The sequence below is a fragment of the Staurois parvus genome, unplaced genomic scaffold (genome assembly GCF_062004578.1).
Source record: "Staurois parvus isolate SC_StPar_1 unplaced genomic scaffold, SC_StPar_1.0 ptg001328l, whole genome shotgun sequence".
Taxonomy (NCBI): Eukaryota; Metazoa; Chordata; class Amphibia; order Anura; family Ranidae; genus Staurois; species Staurois parvus.
Window position 1 is genome coordinate 1,739,811 of NW_028319124.1, and position 14,971 is coordinate 1,754,781.

Here is a 14,971-nt window from a genome sequence, read left to right on the forward strand (position 1 = left end):
TTCAAAATGTTCGTGTTTTTTTTATAATAGCGCACAAAATAAAAAGCGCACAGGTGATCAAATACCGCCAAAAGAAAGCTCTATTTGTGTGAAAGAAAGGACGTGAATTTCGTTTGGGTACAGCATTGCATGACCGCGCAATTATCATTTGAATTAGTGCAGCGCTGTATAGCAAAAAAAGGCATAAATTGCAGTATCTATACCATAGTTTGTAGACGCTATAACTTTCCCACAAAGCAATAAATATACACTTATTGGGATTTTTTTACCAAAAACATGTAGCAGAATACATTTTGGCTTAAATTTATGACTAACTTTGAGTTTACGATATATTTTTTATAGCTGAAATTAGAAAATATTGTTTTTTTTCAAAATTTTCGTGGTTTTTTTGTTTATAGCGCAAAAAATAAAAAGCGCACAGGTGATAAAATACCACCAAAAGAAAGCTCTATTTGTGTGAAAAAAGGACGTAAATTTTGTTTGGGTACAGCATTGCATGACCGCGCAATTATCATTTGAATTAGTGCAGCGCCAAACAGCAAAAAAAGGCCTGGTCATTAAGGGGGGTAAATCCTCAGGTGCTCAAGTGGTTAAATGGTCAGCAAGCTCAAACATAAACATTCTGGATATGAATGGATGCCGTGCTATTGAAAATATAGCTTAAAATGGTCTTAAACCTGTATTCCTAAAATGACTTTTACCTTAGGTTCACACTTATGCGTTTTCTGCAGAAACGCACTACAGTCCATTTAACATGATATCCTATGGGACAGGTTCACATCTCCGCGTTTTCACCCGGTGTGTTTTCTGGAAAGGGTCAGGGACTTTTTTTAACTCAAAAAGTTGCATTTTAAGTTTTATAGACTTCAATGGAAATACTGCAAAAAAGCATGTAATGCATTTTTGGTGCATTTTCAATGTGTGTTTTCTGCATTTTTGATGCGTTTTAAATCTGCCTAGCAACTAGAAAAAAAAAAAAGTAAAACGAGTCAAAAATGCATCAAAAACACGTAAAAAATCGCAACGCAAAATGTAATGCAAAAATGGATCAAACGCAAACTGCATAGGTGTGAACCTAGACTTATGGCCCATTCACCATAGGGTTGGAGTCACCCGCTGCGGTAACACGTGGTGTCACCCCTCCAGAGAGGAAGGAGCGGTGCCGGTGTAGCTGTAAAATAGTATCCCGTGAAGATATGTATCCCCTGAAGCAACTGCGCAGGTTTCAGGCCGAAGAGGATGATCTTTGACTTTAGCACAGAGCTGCCACAGTTAACCCCTTACAGACTGCAAACCGCTGAAGCTGATCCCGCGGATCACTATGGGTTGCAAGATCAGTTCAACCTATACGGGGTTAACTGATCTTGCAAGTCCTAGTGATCCACGGGATCAGCTTCAGCGGATTGCAGCCTGTAAGGGGTTAACTGTGGCAGCTCTGTGCTACAGTCGGAGATCGGCGATCGGCTTCTTTGGCCTGAAACCTGCGCATGCACAATTTCTTCAGAGGATACATATCTTCAGGGGATACTCATTTTAATGCTACACCAGGGGCATCTGGGATCACCCCAATAACTGTCCAGGACTTTCACAGAGCCCAGAAGCTCTGCTGGCATCCAGCTCCTGCACCCCCTGTGATGGTGTCACCCAGTGCGATCCGCACCCCCTGCACCCCCCTAGGGACGCCACTGCCATTCACACCAGGTACAGTGGGGCTGCACCCAGCAGCTATTCCTTTACAGTACCACTGCAATTCAAGGTAAAATGCCTTGTATCCTACCAGACCAGTTCACACCATCATGTTTGGTGGTTGGCATGCAGTACTTTTTTCCAGTGCAGTGCAGTGAGATGCAATCCATCACCTCGCTCCGCCCTGCACCCAGTAGGGCCTATTGAAATGTCAGTTTGTGCCATGTCAATACAGTTTACTTTAGGCCAAGATTCACATGTGAAGCGCACAGGAATCACAATATGCAAATCACATGCGATTCTGCGCAGTGCGATTCTGCGTCCATTCATTCTGAATGGCTCAAATCGAACCTCATGCACATCAAAAAGGTGCGGCCAGCTTTTTCTTTTATTCGCACTGGAAAAGGATTGCATGGGTGTCTATACCCATGTGATCCAGTTCAGGCAAACGCACTGCGTTTATGATCTGCTTTTGGGGAATCGTTAACTTTCCATTGGCACCCGCAGAGAGCACAGTGTGATTGCTATGCGGTGCGGGCAGGGGCAGACTGACCATTCAAGTACTCGGGCACTGCCCGAGGGCCCAGGGTCAGTAGGGGGCCCCATGAAATGCCCCTGGTACCTTTTTATAGGCTTCTTTGGGTGTGCTTTGAGTGTGGGCAAGGACACAGGGGTCCCATGATCCCCTATTGCCCGGGGGCCCAATGAGTTGTCAGTCTGCCCCTGGTTGTGGGAAACGCACAGGAATGATGTCATCGGTTGGTAAGGATGGCATTGGGCGCATGCACAATATCCCTGTTTGCCTCTTTCCTGCCTCTCTCCATCAGCACTGGGGTCACATTAGCTGAGTAAGGGAAAAAAGGGAGGGAAAAGAGAAACATTGGGGTACTAGTCTGTACCAGAGTGCAAAGGTGTATTTGCTTTGGAAGAATAAATCATTTCTAGCATTGGGTGTCCTACGTCTGTAGATGTTGCTGTGTTATATAAAACTATTCATTTAGTTTTTTACATTTTAGAATAGGGTGTCCCGGGATGCATAATTGTAAAGGGTGCCTTGGCTAAAAAAAGGTTGATAAAACTATTTTCTTGATTGCTTATGCAGACTCAGTGATTCTTCTGATCCAGCAATCCACTTCCCTGCACAGAATCACACAGGAAAGCTTTACTTTGAGTCCATTCAAGGTTCTCATTCTTACCTGAAGCCCTGATGAAGGGGGAGTTCTTTGACCCCCATAACGCATTGGCTGTTTTATATCAAAGTACCAAGACATGAATTTGGACTCTTATCTTCTGGTCTGGCGCTTCTTCCATGTATGCATGTTTTTCAGGCACAATGATGATGTCACTACTACATTTACAAGGTGATATCTGGGTTTGCAAAGGCATTCATAGTACACAAAGTGGATTTATCTGCTTAAGTGGTTAACAGTACAGTGGCTAAGTGGTTAGCACGTCAACCTGGCAGCACCGGGGTTGTTGGTTTAAATCCCAACCATGGCACTACCTGCCTGGAGCTGCATGTTCTCCCTGTGCCTGTGTGGGTTTCCTCTAGGTTCTCTGGTTTCCTTCCACACTCCAAAAACATGCTGTTAGGTTAAATAGCTCCTGTCTGACTTTGACCTAGTATGTACGATTGTGCATTAGGGACTTTAGATTGCAAGCTCCTTGAGAGTAGGGACTGATGTGAATGTGTAATCAATATGTAAAAGCTCTGCGTAAATTTTACGGTGCTATATAAGTACCTGGAATAAATACATATTTAAATGAAAGTTTCTGTGCCTGGAGTTGAGCTTTAGGAGGCTTCTTCATGTCTAAACCGCTTTTCTTTATCAAAGAAATCAATGTGAATGCAAAAACAAGTCAGAGGCAGTTCACAGCAAGTCCTCCACCACTGCACAGGCAAGCCGGAACAGACTCCATGAGAGAAATTCCTTCTTCAGCGTCCTTCCATCTAAAATAATAGTTAAGGCCGGACTTTGGCTAGTGTGAATTATTGATGACAGGCAGCAGATCTTTATAAATGGAAGAAGTCTGTTTAATAGGTTATTTTCTCCTTGAGTGAAATTCAATATTTGGTGGGGAGAGTTGTAGTGATGTGCGGTGGACAGCCGAAGAAGTGGGAATTCCTTACTTACGACTGAATACAGAATGTAATAACCTCTTGTAACAGCGGAAAGAACAAAAGTCTCGGGATGATAAAGGAATGGTAGTGATGCTTTCCTTGTCTATTCACTCACACTTCTCAAAGCATGGAGCCGGTGGTGGCCATAGACATTTTCAATGCCGGTGCTGTGCTAATTAATGGAGGAGTGGGCTGCCTGGCCCCTCCACCCCATGACTGCACTGGAGGCACAATGAAATATCCTTCTCTCCATGCTTGGATGCTCCGGGGGTCCTCCCAGCCTAGAAATCCTTCCACAAGCTGCCTGACCTCAGCTGGTGGCTCTCTTCTAATGATAGCTCCTGCAGGTTTATGGCATACCCTGATAGTGTCAGGGACTAATTAGAGTAGTAAAACCTAACCTAATGACATTTAGTTTGCTAAAGCACTGTGTATCATGAACTTTGAGTCTGCATGCACTCCAGTAATGGCTGCATGGCATTTTTTAGGGTGGGTTTCCTGATAAATGCCCCCAGAGGTGGGCACGGGGCTCCCCAAAATCCCCTGGGCTCCAATTATCCCCAAGACTCCTGGACACGCCCAAGGGATATAAACGACACTGCTTCCCACCCTCCCATTGCTCAGAAGGACCACACCTGATGGAACAGCAGTCTGTAGGCAGGTGCAGTCTCTTTTCTCTACTGCAGGTGGCGCTCAACTGCAGTGGCATTGCAGGAGGAGAGGAAGGCAGGAGGAACATACCCCTCTATGGTTTCCTGGGTCACTGGGGAAGTGATGCAGTTGGATGCTGTAACCCCATGTGACTCTGGTGGCCATCTTGGGTCAGGCAGAGCCTATTTAAGACCCATGCTCCCAGGCTTGCCATGCATTTTGCAAGTGGACAGTGTAGGGAAAGGTTATCCATGTATCAGGGAAAGTGAATAGCAGTAGATAATGCTTCTGGACGAGTAGGAGGCTGTGGGGGGGTTGTAAAAAGCGTGAATTTTCCCTTGGGGCTCATTTACACACGCGGTTGGATGGCAGTAAAAACATATGGTTGGGCCACAATTTTACTGTCTCAAACTGCTCGCCATTAAGCTACAAAGGCAGCAGATAGGATTGTACACATGCTAAGGCTGCACTGCCCTGCTCTGCTCTGCTCCGCTCCGCAGCAAGAATTAAACCCTCTGTTGCATTTGCCATGCAGTAACGCCAGCTGAGCGCAACCTATTCCACTGCATGAGGCTTTGCCAAACCTCGCTCACAACTGTCCCTGCTCATGGTTGCATCATGGTTGTGTCATCTTGGTGAGGTGGTGACCTAATGTCTTCTCTCCTCCTGCTAAACACATTCTGAAAAAAAGTCCAACACAGATCACTCTTTAGAGGGCTGACGTTACTACAAACACGCCTTTAAAACTGATATGACATTTCAGTGAATGGGTTCACATATACTTCTGGTTTCTGATTGGTCAGAATGTGCTGTAAGTGGCATGAGGATTTTGGAGGGGTTAGGGGTAAAGAAGAGCTAAGGCAGCATAAGCCACCTGCATCCTAGCAATCAAGGATACTAAATGTCAGGAGCTGTATGCATTCTGGCAACCTAGGATGCTATAGTAAGTGGCGGGATCAGTTGTGTCCTAGCAATCTAGCATGACAAGTGGCAGGACCTGCCTACATCCTAGCAACCTAGAATGCTAAGTGGGAGGATTTGTCTTACTCCCTAACAACCTAGGATGCCAAGTGGCAGGATCATTTGCGTCCTAGCAATCTAGGATGATACGTGGCAGGATCTGTCTGCGTCCCTTCAAACTAGGATGCCAAGTGACAGGATCAGTTTCATTCTAGGATGCTAAATGGCAGGAACTGTCTATGTCCTAACAACCAAAGCCACCTGCGTCCTAGCAACCTAGGATACTAAATGGCAGATGCTGTATACATTCTGGCAACCTAGGATGATAAGTGACGGGATCAGTTGTGTCCTAGCCATCTAGGATGATAAGTGGCAGGACTGCATATGTCCTAGCAACCTGGAATGCTAAGTGTCAGGATCTGTATTAGTCCCTAACAACCCAGGATGCCAAGTGGCAGGATCAGTTGCATGCTAGCAATCTAGGATGATAAGTGGCAGGATCTGCCTGCATCCCTTCAAACTAGGATGCCAAGTGGTAAGATCAGTTTTATCCTAGGATGTTAAATGGCAGTGACTGTCTCTGTCCTAGCAACCAAAACCACCTGCGTCCTAGCAACCTAGGATACTAAATGGCAGGATACATTCTGGCAACTTAGGATGATAAGTGACGGGTGCAGTTGTATCCTAGCAATCTAGGATGATACATGGCAGGAGCTGCATATGTCTTTGCAACCTAGAATGCTAAGGATCTGTATTAGTCCAGGAGGATCAGTTGCATCCTAGCAACTTAGGATGCTAGTGGCAGGATCAGTTGCTTTTTAACAACCTATTATGCCAAATGGCAGGATCAGTTTCTTCTTAACAACGTAGTATGCCAAGTGGCAGGATCAGTTGCATCTTAGCAATCTAGGATGAATCGTGGCAGGAGCTGCATATGTCTTTGCAACCTAGAATGCTAAGGATCTGTATTAGTCCGGGAGGATCAGTTTCTTCCTAACAACCTAGGATGCCAAGTAGCATGAACTGCTTGCATCTTCTTTTACATTGTACACATGTAAAGGTTAGCTCAAGTTTTACATGAGTACAGACAGGATTTCACGTAGAATCTTACTGCCAGTAACATCTTGCGTAAAATCACATACATGAGCCCTTATGAATAGATTTGCATGTACATTTCAAGCTGATGGGCCCATGGGGTAAGTGTGAATTTGCTGGTGTAATCTCTCATGCAGTAATTGGCCCTGGATGCAGACTGTTTGCACCCAGGGCTGATCACTCGCAGATGATTGCTGCATGAAAGATTACACACGAGTGCCCACAATTAGTTCCGGGGGCCAGCAGCTTCCCATTGCTTTTAATGGGGCTGCCACCCGCAGCTAATCACAGGAACCCCCACTGGGGTTCTCACATCTAATTGGAATTCTCAGCTCTTAAAATGCACCCTTATACTAGATATACTGCCAGAAACTAGACTCTCATTATAAACGGAATTATGCATAAACAAAATACTCCTACAATTACACAAACCTTTGTTTGCATCTCTCTTTCATGCAATCCTCTAGCATACATACTGTATGTTCCTGGCCATGAATGCACATTACAAATAACTCCGTTTCCTGACCCAGGACCATATCCATTATTAGAATGTAATTTGTTTAGATAAGAAACAAGAACACAAACAGACACAAGAAGAACATTGGCAAGAACGTAATGAAAGTGAAATACATCAACCCACTCCAATCACCAGCCAGACTTATAAAACTTGAGTCCATTTATATATAGAAGTGGTATGGAAAAGCCACCACCCACTCCGCAGATTATAGGCATGATGTCATCCCTTACCACCACAACACACAAACACCCCATTCTCCACCTTTAAATTAAAGCACCACCACTCTCCCCCACATACACTGCAATACCTTCTGGATAAACACAGGTGCTGCGAAGTCAATGACACAATATCCCCTTCACCTCCTGCTCCACCTCTGCATCACTCCCATATCTGGGTCAGGCAACAGGAATTTCTAGACAATCTTGTCACATCATGTTGTAATTTACATTAAAAAGTGACACACACACAGGAGGAACCTCTAATGCAAAGACTCAGTCCCCTCCCTGTGCTAGGTGACAATGTAACCCCCTTTTTTCACCATTAGGTGGCACTCTTGTCCTCTGCACTGGATGGCTTAACCCCTTCATTAGGAGCAAACCATTAACCCCTGCAGATCATTGCACAGTCAGAGCATTGCGCTGCCCCCTCCTTGCTGCAGGCTGCATTTCCATGGCAATCTGCCTCGTTAAATGGCCAGAAGGTAGGAAGGAGGATTTATAAGGCTCCGGGGAGGAAGCTGTGTGCTGCGCCAATGTATGTTCACATCAATTCTAGGAAGGCCAGTGCTACAGTTTTAGGCCAGATCCATATGTTAAATTAATTATTCAGCTCTTTAAAGCAGATGTTTTCTGCTGCCATGTGTTCTGCCATACGCTGTTAGTACATGGCCAAGAAAAAGATGCTGAGGTTTTTACGATTCACAAGCACTATAATAATTATTTACATTTTTATTTATTTATAGTTATTATATAATGCCAAATGTTTGCACAGTGCTGTACATTAGAAAGGGAGACAGTACAGTTACAATACAGAGGGTTAGGGGGGCGGTCCTGGGAGCTTACAATCTAATAGGGAGGGTCAAGTGGTACAAAAGGTAATAACTGTGCAGGATGAGCTGATGGGAGAAAAAAAAAATCAGTTTTTAGGCGGAGGAAGGATAGGCTTCTCTAAAGACGGTTTTCAGGGATTGCCTAAAACTGGACAGAGTAGGAGACAGCCGCACATACTGGGGTAGAGAGTTCCAAAGGATGAGAGAAGCTCTGGAGAAGTCCTGGAGACCTATAGCACCAACTATCTATGTGTTTAGTTATTATTTTTAGTTCATTGGTATAGCACTTGTCTCTCTGTGGACTCAAAGTGCTTATCAAGTTGATGTTGGGGCAGGTAGAAGTTGTGGCAGTCATTTTGGACTCCATAGAATATCATACTAGGTCCATTTTTAAACAGGAAATAATTAACTTACCAGCATGTTTTTTGAGTGTGGGAGGAAACCCATGCAAGCACAGGGAGAACATGCATACTCCATGCATACAGATAGTGTTCTAGCCAGTATTTAAATGGCGTACCATCGTGCTGCAAGGCAGAAGTGCTAACCATTAAAGTGTTACTGAACCCCGGACCCTGCATTCAATATATCTGGTCTCCCTGGACCATGCATTCACTATATCTGGTCTCCCAGGACCCTGCATTCAATATATTTGGTCTCCCAGGACCCTGCATTCACTATATCTGGTCTCCCAGGACCCTGCATTCACTATATCTGCTCTCCCCGGACCCTGCATTCACTATATCTGGTCTCCCAGGACCCTGCATTCACTATATCTGCTCTCCCCGGACCCTGCATTCACTATATCTGCTCTTCCCGGACCCTGCATTCCCTATATCTGGTCTCCCCGGACCCTGCATTCACTATATACGGTCTCTCCAGGACCCTGCATTCACTATATCTGGTCTCCCAGGACCCTGCATTCATTATATCTGGTCGCCCAGGATCCTGCATTCACTATATCTGGTCTCCCACAGTACACACAACATGGAAATGCAATTATTTTAGTAAAAATAAACTTCTAAATACCTTTTCTCATCAGCAGTTAGAGCAGTCTTGTGACTGCTTGTGACTTGTCTTGTGTTTCTATCAGTGTCTAGCAGAGAACTGGTTAAAGCTTGTAGGAGGAGTTTTCATTCTCCCCTGATTGTCCTATGAAGCTGCAGGACCCCTAACCCTCTGTCTGGACAGTGCTGATTGTCCTTGTGCTGATCACATGCACTCTCCCCCCCAAAAAAAAAACTCTCTAGCAATACACACCAAACTGAGCATGTGCAGCTTGCCCCCAAGGCTCTGTTCTATAAGGAGATGAGTCTGGGACTGTGGAAGAAGGGAAGGATCAGAAAAAACAGGATCAAACATCCTTTTTACACAAGGTAGAGGATTAACCCCTTAGGTTCCACAGTGAGTATAACAAGCATGCTATACTGCATATACAGACTGATTTTACTGTTGTGGGTTTAGTAACACTTTAAGCCTCTGTGCTGCTCTAGGTATAATTAATAGGTACCTATGAGGTTTTAAAAAAATGCAGACTCGTGATCCACCATCCTCATCCTTTTTTTCATTGACCTGGAACCAGCAGATTCAGGACTTCTGACCTGCTTATTTGCCCTGGCTCAGTATTCACTAACATGAAGACTAACATGAAGAGGGACTATTCCTTCTAAAACAAAACAGCAATAGTATTGTCAGCCTACATATGTCTGCTCTGACAGGTTCCCAATAAAGCCAAATTCTTGGAAATAGTTTTTACAGATATAATGGGCCCACATTGGGTTCTGAAGCTGCCCCTTGCAGTACTCATCTATGCCACAAGATGTCCTCTGTCTTCAGGTTGAATTACACCATGCTTCCCCTAAAGAGGAAGGTTACCTCTCCCCCCCATTCTACATTAATGTTGTTGTAAACCCAACTGTTAAAAAATGTACTTTTTGCCATAACAGAATACATTTTAATGTAAACATACATACAGCTGTGAGTGTACCTCAGAAAAATGCTCCCTTATGCTGGCCATACATGGGTCAAAATTCGACCAATTTCTAGTCCGAAATTTGGACTTAAGAATAATTGGCTGATTTTCGCTCTGTTAGTGGGTCAATTGTGGTACCTCCCTTTTCGGTGATCGGGCATGTTGGAAAATTCATGAAAAACGACTGATTTTCGACTCGATGGTCAAATTGTAAGATTGTTTTTCCGAAAAGAATATGCGCATGAGCCGTGACCTGGAAGGAACAGGAGTTTCGCCAGTTATATGGGGTGAACTTTATGACTTGGTCGGCCGATTTTCAAAATCATTGATAACACCATCAGATTACCGAGCAAATGACGTTTTCAATTTTCGGCCAAAAAATCATTCAGAATTCGAACCATGTATGGCCTGCATTAGCTTGTCTCAGCCCTCCAAAATCTGCTGGTCTGTGAGCATGGCTTAAGACCAGAGAATAGTAGGCAGAGCTGTGATATCACACAATCCCTCAGTTATACACACCCTCCAGCCTCGGCTCAGCTATCTGACATCTCTATGCCTGCGAGCAGGGGCGGACTGAACACTCATGGGGCCCCTGGGCAATAGGGGATCATGGGGCCCCTGTGTCCTTGCCCAAACTCAAAAAAGCCTATGAAAAAGATACCAGGGGCATCTCATGGGGCCCCCTACTGACCCCGGGCCCTCGGGCAGTGTCCGAGTTTCCGAATGATCAGTCCGCCCCTGCCTGCGAGCATGTTTCCTGAGTGCATTCAGAGGAATATACAGGTGCAAGTGACTATGTCATCTCTGCTTTCAGCACAGGATCTGTGCTAATCAGGAGAAAGCTGGTAGGAAGAGGTTAATGTTAAAAATCCTCGGAATTCTGCAGCCTAAAGTGGCAATGTGGACCAGGAAACATTCTCATGTAAAACTCTGTAAACAGCAATTCACAAGCTAGGTGCTGTGAACAGAGTAGGACAGTAATCAGCTGTCAGCAGACTTACCTAGATAACTACAGCATTACTGAAGTGATGCCGATCTATGTCTTAACCATTTCCATACAGGGCACTTTTACCCCCTTCCTGCCCAGGCCATTTTTCAGGTTTCAGCGCTCTCACACTTTGAATGACAATTGCGCGGTCCTACAACATTGTACCCAAACTAAAATTTTATCATTTTCTTCACACAACTAGAGCTTTCTTTTGGTGGTATTTAATCACCGCTGGGGTTTTTATTTTTTGCTAAATTAACAAAAAAAGACCGAAAATTTTGAAAAAAAACCCACGTTTTTCTTTGTTTCTGTTATAAAAGTTTTCAAATAAATAATTGTTCTTCATAAATTTAGGCCGAGATGTATTCTGCTACATGTCTTTGGTGAAAATAACCCAAATTAGGATGTATTATTTAGTTTGTAGGAAAGTTATAGAGTTCACAAACTATGGTATAGATCTGAATATTGATCAATCCTGAAGTACTGACAGCCAATCTAATTTCTTGAGGTCCAAAAATGTCAGAACAGTACAGATATCCCCCAAATTACCCCTTTTTGCAGAGTAGACAGTCCGACGTACTTCATAAGAGGAATGGCGAGTTTTTTGAAGTTGTATTTTTTTTGTCATAATTTTTCGGAAAATTAAAAAATTAAAAAAATGATTTTCACTATTTTTTGTTTACATACTGTCACCAGTGCAGTACAGCGTCATCATATAGCTGGCATTGCGGTGATCAGGGACACTGACTGGTGACAGTATGAAAAACTTTTTATTACATTTTTTTTCTTTTTTTAAGATTTTTTTTTTTTTTTTACACAATTTGCTTATAGCAAAGAATTACTTTGCTATAAGCAAGCATTTACTGCCCCCGGAGAGAGCATAACATCGACCAACACCAGACCCCACCCCCTCCCGCGGCTAGAGCTTGACAGTGACCAATAACACCCCTGCTCCAGCCCCCCCACCCGAGAGCCTTCAATTAACACCCACCCCCCAGCGACAGAAAGACACTCGCCTTCACATCTCTGGCCATCCCCAGGAACGCCAGTCGGGCTCTGCAAACACCATCAAAAAGTCCACAGCCTCTCTCTGATCCCACTTGGTTCCCATGCCACATATGTCCCTTTTACCATGAGGCAGTGCTGCCCCCCTAAAAAATGCTGCCCTAGGCAAATGCCTTGTTTGCCTTGTGGTAAATACACCCCTGATGAGGACGTTTCCTGCTCTAGCATACTTAGTAAAAAATTGACAGACACTTGACTGTGTTCCAGCCATTACAGTCCTTAGTAAAGTATTCCCCTTCTAGGAGCTTGGTGTTCCCTTAGTGGATTTCTAGTAATGTAACAACGTATTGGAGCTCTTGGTTCCCTTGGTGCAGAGAATACCAGCCCACCTGGCTATGGTATCTGATCCCAGGACAAGGGATCTATGAACTAAGCTATGAACTCTCCCTGAAGACTTGCCAGAAATTACATTCAGCGGACCTCTCCCTTCTAGGCCTGGGGGTGTAGAGGTACTCACACTGTCCTTGTCCTGCAGCAGTGGATAGACCTGCTTTCAGGTCTTCTAGCTGGGCTGGTTCCTCTCCAAGCTTTGCAGGCTGTCTTTCCCGGGTTGACGGCAGAGCAGTGGAGCTCCCTTTTTCAGTCTCCGGCCTGGAAGCAGAACCCCCCTCCTCTGGAGCTCCCTCCCAGGCTACACAGCAACAACTCTCAGTAATCCTATTCCACCCAATTGCTGCTAGCAAAGCTAGCTCATATTTATGGGTCAGTCTATCACACTACCAGGGCCTCTTAGCCTGGGATTGGTCAGATTCACATAAATATGCAGATTGAGGTCTCCACCCTTCCACTTACTGGCTTCTAGAAGCTTCCATTGACCTCCAGAACCAGGTGGAGGTGACAGAGTCCCAACCTGCTGAGTCATCCAGCCTGACCTCACACTCAACCCACAGGAATTCAGGCTCACTCACTACCATGAGCCAAAAATAAATTTACTTTACGCTAGCCCCAACTAGTGGGCACTACACTGGTTATATTAGCAATAAAGTCACACTAGCTAGACAAGATGGAGTGCGGCGGTGCTACTCAATAAGCAGAGTTCCATACTGTCCTCTCTAGGTACCAGGCCTCAACGCTTCTCTCCCACAGGCCCCCCAGGGGGAGTGCTTTCTATTATCACTCCAACCTCTTGTCCTGCTGCAGACTGAAGACCTTAATTAGCTCTTGCCCTTCATATTTAAAGGATTGGACTGAGCCAATCCAGATTACCTAGCAATGGGAGTGGCCACACCCTTAAAAAGAACTCATGCCTACAAGAAAGAACCCCTTACCTTACCCCTTATATTGTGTCTTCTAACTCTAACTACTGGAGAACACTGGAAAAGGAAGCACACGGGGCGCAAACACCTATCCAAGGTTTATTGGAAGTATAAAAACGAATACATACTCACAAAATAGGATGCATATAAAAGCCTGTAAAACCACTGAGATGACCCAAAGTAACAGCAGAATACCCGACTGTTGGTGAGGTCGACCTGCTGATGTGTTTCAGGGATGTATCCTCTTCCTCAGAGCTAAAAGTATTAGCTCTGCCATTACGTTGGGTCATCTCAGTGGTTTTACAGGCTTTTATATGCATCTTATTTTGTGAGTATGTTTTAATTTTTATACTTCCAATAAACCTTGGATAATGTGCTAGGTGTTTGCGCCCCCTGTGTGCTTCCATTTCCAGTTTGCGGTTTGATCCCCCAGTCAGAGGAGGGCTGAACCACCAAGCCCCCTGTGTGCTTCCTTTTCCAGTTTGCGGTTTGATCCCCCAGTCAGAGGAGGGCTGCACCACCAAGCCACTTGTGTGCTTCCTTTTCCAGTTTGTGGTTTGATCCCCCAGTCAAAGGAGGGCTACACCACCAAGACCTGGCTCCAAGGCTAGTAGCATGTCCGATTCCCTGGTCTGTTTTCTGGTATTGACCCCTTTGAAGCTCTGGAGAGGTGGTTCTTTCAGTACTGGAGAACACTCCTCAGATCCAGGCAGAAGAAAAGCCCAGTGAACCCAGATTACATAAACAAAGCTTAGGCTGACTACAGCCCAGCCGGCAAAGCTAAATTCAGACTGGGAAAACGCCTGCTTAAGGCCGGTCCCTACACTTATGTCAGTGTTTTAACTAAAGTGGAGTTATGTTTTAATCATATTGTGATATTCAAGGCTGTCATTAGGAAATAATTCCTTTATTATGGCCCATAAACTACTGTCTTAGTCCAGTTATCCTCACATTTAGTCATCCTTTGTGTTCCATTTTAATGATCCTGTCTGAGCAGCATTAATGCAACGTTCTTTTATAGCAACCATTAAAACCGGTTTGTTGTGATCATCTGAGGTTATTTGAAGCTCTAATGCTAGGTTATTATTTTTCTGGCAGAATTATCAGAACCATCCTGACCTTTTCATATATTTCACATCATCTGTCCTGGCTTTCACTGCTAGTGTTTTACTTCCCATCAGAGCAGCTTTTTTTGAGTGAACCTGCGCTGACCTTATTCAGCGTAGAATAATAGGTTAGTTTTGAAGTGCCAGGGTAAAGTAATAAAAAAATATTGAGTACAACTCTGCAATGCATGCACATTTTCCTGTATTTTGTCCATTTAAAGAACCTACAAGTACAGAAAAATACCTGTTGGTCTGCCAGAAATGCACTCCTAATTTCCCTTTGTGGATGACAACATAAAGCTTTTACTTGAATGAAATCACAATAAATGGTGACACCCCTGCTCAGCTGACTCTTAGTAAACAGCATAATCCCCCCTGTTCATCTCCACAATAAAAAGAGTAGTCGTTTTGTGGTCCTAGGTAAGAACTGGAAGGACCAATTGCACTTCTTGGGATAACACATAAAGAGTGAACAGGACACATATGTAAGGGGGTGTTTGTATAATTA

At 44.4% G+C, this 14,971-nt stretch overlaps 1 protein-coding gene across 1 annotated transcript in view; it reads right to left on the reverse strand.

The window, feature by feature from the left end:
• Nucleotides 1-7,473, reverse strand: part of PRR36 (proline rich 36) — a 67,352-nt gene extending 59,879 nt beyond the window's left edge. Inside the window, exon 1 of the mRNA XM_089661224.1 lies at nt 7,339-7,473. The gene's annotated coding sequence lies outside the window, so the exon portion shown is untranslated. The remainder of the gene's footprint in view (nt 1-7,338) is intronic.
• Between the last annotated feature and the right edge of the window lie 7,498 nt (nt 7,474-14,971).